The following is an 11,640-nucleotide window of genomic DNA, read 5'->3' on the forward strand; positions in this document are numbered from 1 at the left end:
TTCTTTCTTTCTTTCTTTCTTTCTTTCTTTCTTTCTTTCTTTCTTTCCTTCCTTCCTTCCTTCCTTCCTTCCTTCCTTCCTTCCTTCCTTCCTTTCTTTCTTTCTTTGAGTAAATATATACGAAAAAGAATATGTAATCAAATAAAAACTGCCCAACATCAAAGTTGGAATATACAAAGCAAGAGAAGGTAAACTGCCCAAGAGGGAGAATAAAAATCATAATTCCGTATATTTAACCACCCCTGCATACCTGGGATAAAGCCTACTTGGTCATAGTGGATAATATCTTTGATGTGTTCTTGGATCCGGTTTGCAAGTACTTTGATAAGTATTTTTGCATGAATGTTCATAAGGGAGATTGGCCTGAAATTCTCTTTCTTTGTTGAGTCTTTGTGAGGTTTAGGTACCAAGGTGACTGTGGCTTCATAGAATGAGTTTGGTAATGTTCCTTCTGTTTCTATTTTGTGGAATAGTTTGAAGAGAATTGGAGTTAGCTCTTCTTTGAAGTTCTGGTAGAATTCTGCACTGAAGCTATCTGGTCCTGAGCTTTTTTTGGATGGGAGACTTTTGATGACCGCTTCTATTTCTTTGGGGGATATAGGGCTATTTAATTGATTTACCTGGTCTTGATTCAGCTTTGGTAAGTCAAATCGATCAAGAAAATTGTCCATTTCATTTAGATTTTCAAATTTTGGCACAAAACTGAAGTCCAAGTGGATCAAAGACCTCAAAATAAAACCAGACACATTAAATTGGCTAGAAAAAAAGATGGGAATACCCTAGAACTCATTGGTACAGGAGACAATTTCCTGAACAGAAAACCAACAGCACAGGCTCTAAGAGCAACAATCAATAAATGGGACCTCATGAAACTGAAAAGCTTCTGTAAAGCAAAGGACACTGTCATCAATACAAAGCAACTGCCTAAAGATTGGGAAAGAATCATCATCAACCCTTTATCTGACAGAGGACTCATATCCAGTATATAAAAAGAACTAAAGAAGCTGAAAAGCAGCAAATCAAGTAATCCACTTAAAAAATGGGGAACAGAGCTAAACAGAGATTCTTTATAGAGGAATATCAAATCGCAGAGAAGTACTTAAAGAAATGTTCAACCTCATTAGCCATTAGGGAAATGCAAATCAAAACAACCCTGAGATTTCACCTTACACCCGTCAGAAGGGCCAAGATGAAAAACTCAAGGGACAACACATGCTGGAGAGGTTGTGGAGAAAGGAGGACCCTTCTCCACTGCTGGTGGGAATGTAAACTTGTACAATCACTCTGGAAATCAATCTGGTGCTTTCTCAGACAACTAGGAATAGCACTTCCTCAAGATCCAGCCATACCACTCCAAGGCATATATCCAAAAGTGGCTCAAGTACACAAAAAGGACATTTGCTCAACCATGTTTGTAGCAGCTTTATTTGTAATATCCAGAAGCTGGAAACAACCCAGATGCCCCTCAACTGAAGAATGGATGCAGAAACTGTGGTACATCTATACAATGGAGTATTACACAGCAATGAAAAATAAGGAAATCATGAAATTTGCAGATAAATGGTGAGACCTGGAAAGGATCATCCTGAGTGAGTTGTCCCAGAAGCAAAAAGACACACCTGGTATATACTCACTCATATAAACATACAACATAGAATAAACCCACTAAAATCTGTACATCTAAACAAACTAAGCAAAAGAGAGGACCCTAACTAAAATGTTCAATCCCCATCCTGAAAGGCAAAGAGGATGGACATCAGAAGAAAAAGAAAACAGGAAACAACCTAGAAACCTGCCACAGAGGGCCTCTGAAAGCCTCTGCCTTGCAGACTGTCAAAGCAGATGCTGAGCCTGATGGCCAACTGATGGGCAGAGTGAATGGAATTTTATGTAAGAAGTGGGAAATAGTAAGAGCTGGAGAGGACAGGAACTCCACAAGGAGAGCAACAGAACAAGAAAATTTGAACACAGGGAACTTCCCAGAGACTCATACTCCAACCAAGGACTATTCATGGAGATAACCTAGAACCCTGACATTGCAGCCACTTCTGATGAGAACTGATAGACTAAGATCAGAAAGAAGGAGAGGAGGACCTCCACTATCAGTGGACTTGGGAGGGGCATGCATGCAGAAGGGGGGTGGAGGGTGGAACCGGGAGGGGAGGAGGGAGGAACTTATGGGGAGATACAAAATGAATAAAGTGTAATTAATAAAAGTTAAGTAAAAAAATTTAAAAAAAGAAAAAATCATAATTCCACTTTTTTTTTTGCATTCTCAGGAATCCCATAAAAACACTTGACTAGAAGCAATAATATATATGCAGAGGACATGGAACAGACTCCAACAGGCCCTGAGCAGGTTGCTTTTGTCTCTCAGAGTTCATATGAGCTTTGCTCATGTTAACTTACATAGCCTTGTTTTCTTGGCGTTTTTCATTATCTCTGGTTCTTCAACTCTTTCTGCCTTCTCTTGTGCTGGATTTCCTGAGCACTGAAGGGTGGGAGTTGATGGAGACCTATCATTTATTGCTGACTATGTCCAAGATTTCTCACTTACTGCATAATGTTTGGAAATAGGTCTCAATATTTGCTCCAATATGCTGCAGAGGAAATCTTCTCTGACAATGACTGAATATGATAATGATCTATGATTGTAGTAGAAAACCATTAGAAGCCATTTCATTACAACATTTTTTTTTCTTTCTTTCTTAGACCAGTGTTATTAGGCTTTACCTTAGTCCCTGGGCTATTGAGGGCTTGGTCACCCAAGCAAAATTAGGTAAGGATTTTATCTGTGAAGTGTCAATTAAGTCAAAACAGTTATTTTTGATTATTCCCACAGCTTTGTGCCACCACTACTGTAGTATAACTTGTTAGTACGCTATACTAGATAAAGGGTTGTGGCTATGTTAGTCTTTACATATAAACTCTTTACATATAAAGATACATTTATCTTTTTGTAGTATACAGATTATGTTTCTATACCAAAGTTTCTGTAAAATAGGGTTGAAGGTGCTATGAAGGAACCAGCTTGATATCTCCATATTCAATGAGTTATACGAGTTATCTTCAGCAAGAGAAACCTATAGTCTTAGCAACAGCATAGGTAGTTTGGGGATTTCCTTTGGACCCCTTGGCCAAAAATTACTAAATATAACTCAACTTCAGTACTGTAAGATTCATTTGGTGAAAATACCTGGTCAGTGGGAACATTGTCTTCTCTATTATTTGGTAGTTTTTGTAGAACACCTTCATTTATGTATATTTTAGAAAGTTTTTTTCTTTTTTTACTGTATTAGATTCCTATAGTACCTCTCAAATACCCCTTAATTTTAGCTGCCTCTCTATATTTTCTTCTACAACTCTCTCTCCTCTTTCCCTCTTTCTTCCCTTAGAATTCTCTCATTAGAACCCACCCATTCATCATTAAATATCTATTCGATTTCCCTTTCTGAAAGAAATCTTCTTTTTACCTCTGGTCCCTCACTTTATGTTTATCCCCTTTGACTCTATTGATGCTAGCTTGTTTATCATTGACTTAAAAGATAATATCCACATATAATCAAATGCGTGCCATGTTTTGTTTGTGTCTGAATTACCTCTCTCAGTATGATTTTTTTTTATTTCAAAGTTCATCCATTTGCCTGAAATTTTCTTGCTGTCATTTTTTAAATGGCTGAGTAACACATATTCCAACGTGTAAATAGAACTTTTTTTTTTTTTTTTTTGCTTTTGGATAGTTTTGTTTGTTTGTTTTCTTAAATGATGAAGAATACCAAGAAGCCAAATATATACAACAGTCTCCCCTAGTCCGTCTTCATAAACAATACTGAAACAATAACAATATCAGTAGACATGTTAATGTTTGATATGAGAGTGGATGACTTTCCACTGTTCCACAAACAAACAAAGAACAATGAGCACCTTAGAAAAACCGGGTGAGAAAGAATTAGCCCCTCCCTAAGTATGAACCCCCTTATCCGTTTGTTATACAAAACAAAGTAGTTAACCCTGAAACCATGTATACATAAACACAAACACAGAATCAGGGTGTATTTATATATTTATGCATAACTACATGTACAAGTATATATGTTTATATATGTATTTATATCCATATGTATGTAACAATTATAATCAAAGGGGGAAGCTATCAATTTTTAAGCAAGAGGAGACTTAAGACAGGTTTTGGAATGATGCATAGGTCTGTCCGAAGGAATTTTCAACTAAAAATATATGAAAATCAAAATAGAAATAAAAATAGCCTCTCTTAGCCTGAACTATGAGGATAGGAATCATAAAAGCAGAAACAATCAACATGAGACAAATAAATAAGAAATGGGAATACTTACACTGTCTCAGAATGCAGTCTCCTACTAAACCCAAGGGTCAGGGCCCCCATTTCCACTGGAAAGACCTAAGACACATCAGTAATTCAGAAAAATTCATTTTCAAGCACAAAAATGGAAAAAGAAAGAAATTTAATAGATCAAACGCAACACCCTGCCATACTACTACAGACAAAAGTGAACACTGGACGGAGAGTCGTGGTCATCATTAACCAGAGTTCCAGTTCCTCCAGCTTGCAAGGGCAGAAATCCTGCACAAATACCCAGCTCAATACACTGATCAGCACTCCATTCAAGCCACTGCAATAAACAGTCAAAAAAGGGTGTTAAATATCTATTTGAAGTAACTCATGTTAATGTTGCACTGCAAAAAGTGAACCTACTTTATTGATCCATAGCATTTATTTATAATTTATTGACTCATTATTCCAATCAGCTGATGCTCATGTAGGCTTAGATGCAAGCAGAAGTCATGGCCCCAAGGAATGCACCTGAATAAAGTTTATGAAGAGAAGAAGGAGACTAAGAAGTACAACTGTGAACATTAATCACCTTTCTAACTATTGCTCCTGTGATTGTATTGAGTGTATCTCTGGAATAGACCTCAGAAAAAAATCTCCTCTTAAAGGAAAAAGAAGTAAATAATTTAGATTTGCAGCTGTAAGGACTCTGTCACAACTACTTAGCCCAGTTAATGCAGCTGGAAGACACCTGGGATGGTTACCTGCTCTAGTGTAACTGTATTTATAAAACCAAACCCTGGTTTGATGCAGAACATAGACATACTTTTCCAGTTTATAATGCCCTTTTGAAATTTATTTTCCTGGAATATGGAGGAAATGAAAGAAATAATTGCTTATACTTCCTTCCCATAAGTGCTATACCTATTTTCAGTTGTAAATTCTTTTATTAAGCTGTGGTATCTTTAAGGGAGTATAAAATATATAGATATTAAGTAAGGTGTATCTACAAAAAAATAAATATGACTGATTTGACAAGTATGTATTTCTATTATGCTATAGCTTTAATATGTGGTATAAAAAGAGGGATATAGAATTTGATAGATGATTCAATTTTATAATGATCTGTATGTATTTAAATTTTTATATATGACCAGGGTAATATTATTATAACCGTAACTGAAAATTTTACATGACTAAAACATATTATTTTACCTTATACTTCCATGTAATCTGTGAATGCATAGGTGAATTCATAGGTGATTTACAGAAAAATATGGTTTTTCTTAAATTGTCTTTTCAATTTGTCTTTCTTAAATAGCAATACATTTAAGAAGGCTAACAAATACCTGGTTCCTAATCCTCACAAGTTTGCACGAAATGTTTGATCTCCAGAGAGTAGTATTTATCTACTGCCATTCAAATGCATTTGCAATGGGGAAACATTTCAGGGGTCTGTGGAATCATAACTCAGGGAAGGTTAAAGTTGACATAAGTCTGCTTTCTTCAGAAAATGAAGCTGCTTCAGAGTCATTATTGTTTGTCTTTTGCTCACATACATATCTCTGGATGTAAACGGAATGCTCTTTGAATGAGAAAGCCCATCTGTATCAGCCTTTGGCTGATGGCCAGTGTCAGATTGAGAGAAACCCCCTTTGAGCCCTCTCTCATGTTAAGGCCAACCTTATCTCTATAAATATTTCTTGATTGGACTTATCACTTTACTCTATAGAAGATGATTTTGACATCTTTGTTTTAAATTAGAAATTCTGCTTAGGTTAAAAGAGTAACCTAAAACAGCACCTTAGGACTGAATTATTATGTAATCTTCTGGTATTTCCTTCCTTCCTTCCTTCCTTCCTTCCTTCCTTCCTTCCTTCCTTCCTTCCTTCCTTCCTTTCTTATTATTTTTTACTTTTCATTTTTTTCTTCCTTTCAGTAATTTGTTATTTTACATTGTTTAAAACTTTGACAAATATTGCCTTTTATCTCTTACCTCTTTATTATCTCATTTTTTATTTCTTCAAATTGTTGAGAATACAAATCATTGTGTTTTGTCATATCAATGGAAGCACTCTTAAGATATCCAAGCATATCTCTTCACAGTTCATCTATAAGTAACTTTTCTCAAGTCTAAGCACTAATATATCTGAGAAAAAATAGGAATAAACCAGGAACATGAAATGAACATGCAGTTCATATTTTCAGATCATTAGTGTCCCAATTTTTAGTCATTTTGTAAAACTTATAAATGGCATTACTATAATATTGCACTTATCAAGTGATATAGACTACCTTACTTATCTTGAGTATTGCAGGAAAGATTCCTTAATATTGTTGTTCATTATTTCTCATCTTCAAAGCTTATTGGACTCTTCAGGGACTTTAAAAAGTTTTCTAAAAATGTGGATGAGTATTCACTATTTTAAGTTATTTTGAAATGATAAAAGGCTCAAAATTTTACATATGAGTTCTTTTGTGTATTTCTTACCTTCCTGGTCATTTTTTATTAAGCAATAAGATATGGTATAAAATGTTAGGCTAAAACATTTCTCTTGATCATTGGCTGTTGTTACTCAAGCTTTTTGTAGACATGTCCTCTACCTCCCACACTTAGACATTTTCTTGATCTTTACACTGTCCTTAATCCACAACCATACCTCCACTTTTGGAAGTCTGTTTCCTTCTGGAAAGCTTTCTATATTGATGGAAAAAGCATGAAAATTTTCAAGTTCATTATTTTATCTTAATTATCACTAAAATGGACAAAAGCTGTAACTTAGTAATTAATCTACGATGTTTGGATTATAAAAAAAAGAAATGCATTGAATGCATGCAGGTGCACAATCACCTAAATGGTTGAAACCCAAAACAGTGTGCAAAGAATACAGCATATGGTAAATTAAGAATAATACCTATCTATGGGTCAAAACAAATTTCAACAAAAATAAAATATTATGATACAAAATGAGAGATTCTTTTCATCCTTGGAAAATACTTGAGACTATGTGAATATATGTTAATTTTCTGTCCTTTTAAAATGTATATAAATCTTTTCAAAAGGAATGTAAGGCTCACAACAACTTTTAGACCATTTCAGACCAAGAATATTTTTTTTAATAATCTGTAACCATATCTTTGAAAGGTGTTCTCATAAAAATACCTTTTTATATCAATTTATATATATATATATGTCATTTATATGTATTTACATATGTATAACCACAAGAACCTAAAATTGGGAGATAACAATTACTTAATAATAATATATTCTATTTTTCCACATACTGTATGCAGGGATTTTTCATTTTCTGGGGTGTCAGAGTTTTTATTTTGTATTGTACTTTTCCACCTATCTGCTACTGGGCATGGCTGGCAAACCCCACCCTCTACTTTGAACTTTCCAGGGCAGGGGTTGCTCCTCCTCCTCCTCATGTAATCTGGACATTTTGGTGCTCTAACATTTTTTCCTCTCTCTGATTCTGTCTCTCTCTGTCTCTCTCTCTTACCCCCTTTCATGCAGACCAAGAGCTGCTTCTAAAGAACCTACATTTATATACTTTAACTTGCCTTGCCTGAGAAGCAGTCCAGTGTCCTCATTCCCACCTTGTCATGCCTCCCTAGCTCCTCTTTTTTTTTTATTAAACAAAAATGAAAGAATGTTATGTTGTACTGGCAATTCAACTGGCCTGCCATCAAAGGCCTTTTAGGATTCTGACAATGTCCTATATCACCAGTTATATACTATGCTATCACCTGGGCCAGGTGCTTCAAATATAACCTGTCTGCCACTCCTACCACTCTCTCCTCTCTCTCCCTCACTCCCCTTTCTCACCCTTGCTCTCATTCTCTGCTCTCTCTCTTCTCTTGCACCCTCTCTGCCTCTGTTTCTCTCCTGAGCCCCATGTCTCTCTCTTTCTTTTCAACTCTTGCTATCTCTGCTTTTGTTGCTCTGTTGGGGAGCCCCCCTCTGCCATCTCTGTCCCTCTGTCTCTCTGTCTTTCTGCCCTCATGGCTCACTCAGGCACTAATTCTCATCCACTTCCCTTCCCCCAGGGGAAGAAAATCTCTCTCATATCAGATCTGTATATCCATAACATGAGTGAAATATCCCAGAAGGAGAAAGACAAACACGGTATATATTCACTTAGATAGACCTATAAGATATGATGAACATAATGAAATCTATACACCTAAAAAAGATAATCAAGAGAGCGGACATGGGGTAAGATTATCAATCCTCGTTTTGAAAGACTGATGGGATGCACATTGAACATTGACAGGAGTCTACTGAGCGCATTTGAAAGACTCTAACTAGCAGTGTTTTCAAATCAAAGACTCATGACCAAACCTTTGGCAGGGTACAGGGAATCATAAGAAAGAAGGGGAGTTAGTCTGATGAGGAAAGGATAGGAGCTCCACAAGGACCAAATATATCTGGGCACAGGGTATTTTCTGAGACTGACATGCAACCAAGGACCATGTATGAATGTAACCTAGAACCTCTGCTCAGATGTAGCCTGTGGTAGCTCAGTAATCAATTGGTTTCCCATAGTGAGGGTAACAAGGACTATTTCTAACAGGAACTCAATGACTGGCTCTTTGGCCTCCCCACCCCCCATGGGAGGAGCAGTCCTGTTTGGCCACAGAGGAGAGCTTTGCAGCCAGTCCTGAAGATACCTGATAAAACAGGATCAGATGAATGGGAAGGAGGTCCCCCCTATCAGTGGACTTGGCAAGGCGCAGTGGAGATGAGGGAGGGAGGGAGGGACTGGGAGTGAATGAGGGATGGGGACATGGCTGGGATACAGAGTTAATAAAATGTAACTGATAAGAAAAAAATAAAATTCAAAAAAATAAATGCTAACAAGCAAATTATCCCATAATTTAAAATTATTTTTTATTTCATCACTATTTTATACTTTTCATTTTAGAAACAGTCATCTCTCTGGCTAGCAAAATTTTTAACTGTTACACTTGAAATTTCTTTCTTCATTTATATTTCAGATTTTACCATCAGCATGTATTAGTGCTAATGATTTTTTATGCTGTTTTTTTATCCTGCATCTTAGATGAATTCATTTATTAACTGTAAATATTTACCTCTATGTGTTCTAAACCATAGACAAGCAAGGACACAGAAAATTAAAGATAGAAATGATTCAAGTTTCAAGTACTGCTTTTCTACACTTACTTTTTATTTACCCCTGACAACATAGCTCACTCATGTAGTAATTCCCTCTTCTCTCTATTCTCTGAGTTATTCTATGTATGGGACAGGAGGAAGGTGATAACATCACATAATTATTACATGATAACCACTGATTGGTGGTGACCTTCATTTGTTTGTTCTCTATGCCTGTCTCTGGCTCTCTTCTTATGGAACAAGGGAGGAAGGTTTCTGCAAGGTTTTAATATTTTGAGATCTGTCAATCTCTCTTTTGCTTTTGTGGCTTACGCAAGGCTAAATTCTGGGAAAGGAGCCAATATCCTATGTTCATCTTGTCACAAACCAGACACCAGGGCAAATTTTTTTGCTTACACTTTCACATTCAAATGCTTCTCACTGTGCCAGTTTAAAAATCATATCTTGTTGGAAATGTTGGTGCATGTCTGTAATCATGCTATTGGAGATACTGAGGCAAAAGAACTTCACGATTAAAACAGGCTAGAGTTATATGCTGAGATTCTGCCTCAAAACAAAACTGTAAATAAAAAAAACAAAGAAATATGAAAGTACTACAATTACAATGAAAATTACACTTAAAAAACAGGTTGAATGAAATCAATTTTCTCCCCTCGAGCGATCTGACAAATTCTATTAAACAGAGATCCTATATTTTTATACCTCATACAAATTTAAAACTGGTCCTATTTAATGTGTATATAAAAACTATTTTCAATTACAGTTTTCTCTGTAGAGAAATATCTCAATGCCCCTTGTTTAATCCCTGATTGTAACTAAGATCACTCCACCAATGAGACCATTCATGTTCTGTGCTGCATAATTCACAGTGCTTCAAGGGACTCATTCAGAGATAAAGTGGAATTATATATTCCAGAATAAAAAGTATTCATTTAAAGTATTTGAGATATTATCTGAATCTCTTAGGTTTTCTCTGTATTTAAAGTGTAAATACATATATTTATATATATGTATATATAGTCACATAAATCTGAAAATACTATATATTCTACTTTTCGTTTATATGAAATGAAATCAAACATTCTCAGACAGTTCTTTAATTTTTCCTGTGTAAGGCACACACACAAATATCAAATCTAGTGAAAAAAACTGAAATCATGAATGAGTTACAAACTTCCAAAACACCTTGTTTCATATCTCCTGAGAGATAATTCCATCATCAGAAGGCACTAAGTTCAAGGCTGTACAACTTAGAAAATGGTTTGTGTTCTCATTTAACAAAAGGAAACTATAAATTTAGAATTCAGGGCTGGAAATGTGGCTCAGTCTTATAGAACTTGCCTACTGTATACAAGGTCATGTGTTTGAGTCCTAGAATCAATAGAAAAAGAGAAAAAGGAAGAGGGAGCAACAGAAGCAACAGTAGCCAGTGCCATGTAGTATGAGAGAAGGATGGTGTGTCTTTGGGAAAAAATAATAGGGATGCTTTCAAATTAAGATTTTCAGTATGTGCAGGGAGATTTTTCTCTCCATAGAAATCATTCGTGCTCTCGATACATTATAAATTATTGTAAGTACTGTGTTATTGTTATGAACACATCCGCAGTTCAAATATTATCGTGAGAAATGGGACTGACAGATTTTTATGCCCTTTTATTCTTTATGCCACTTATATTCCGTGCCCTTTCATTACACATTAATGTATAAGGATGGTCATAGTAAACACAGCAAATAATACAGAGCATGGTCTGCTGCCTCAACAAAATGGACTTCAAATTTCTTCAAGAAAGATCTGCTGTTTACAGTTTTTAACTCTCTGGGAGATAGATAGAATCTTATCTCTAGCACATAGAAACTTAACAAATGTTTTTATGAAAAACAAAAATCGAAATGGTTTCATTTACCAATGAAGAATCTGGAGCCAGATGCTGGATTAAAAACCTGTTAACTCAGAGAGGCAGAGAAAGCACCAGACAGGCCTTCCTACTCAGCTCCTGTCCTGGAGGGGAAAAAGCCAAAAACCAGGTAGCTCCTCTAAATGCCCAGGAAGAAAAGGCCTCCTAGCTCACCTGACAACCCAGGAGGAAGAAGCCAACTGTAAAAAGCCCAAGAGTGAAAGAGCTACAAAGCTATTATTATTATTATTATTATTATTATTATTATTATTATTATTATTATTATTATT

This window comes from Psammomys obesus, unplaced genomic scaffold, assembly GCF_907164565.1.
Source record: "Psammomys obesus unplaced genomic scaffold, mPsaObe1.curated_primary_1811, whole genome shotgun sequence".
In the NCBI taxonomy this organism is placed as follows: domain Eukaryota; kingdom Metazoa; phylum Chordata; class Mammalia; order Rodentia; family Muridae; genus Psammomys; species Psammomys obesus.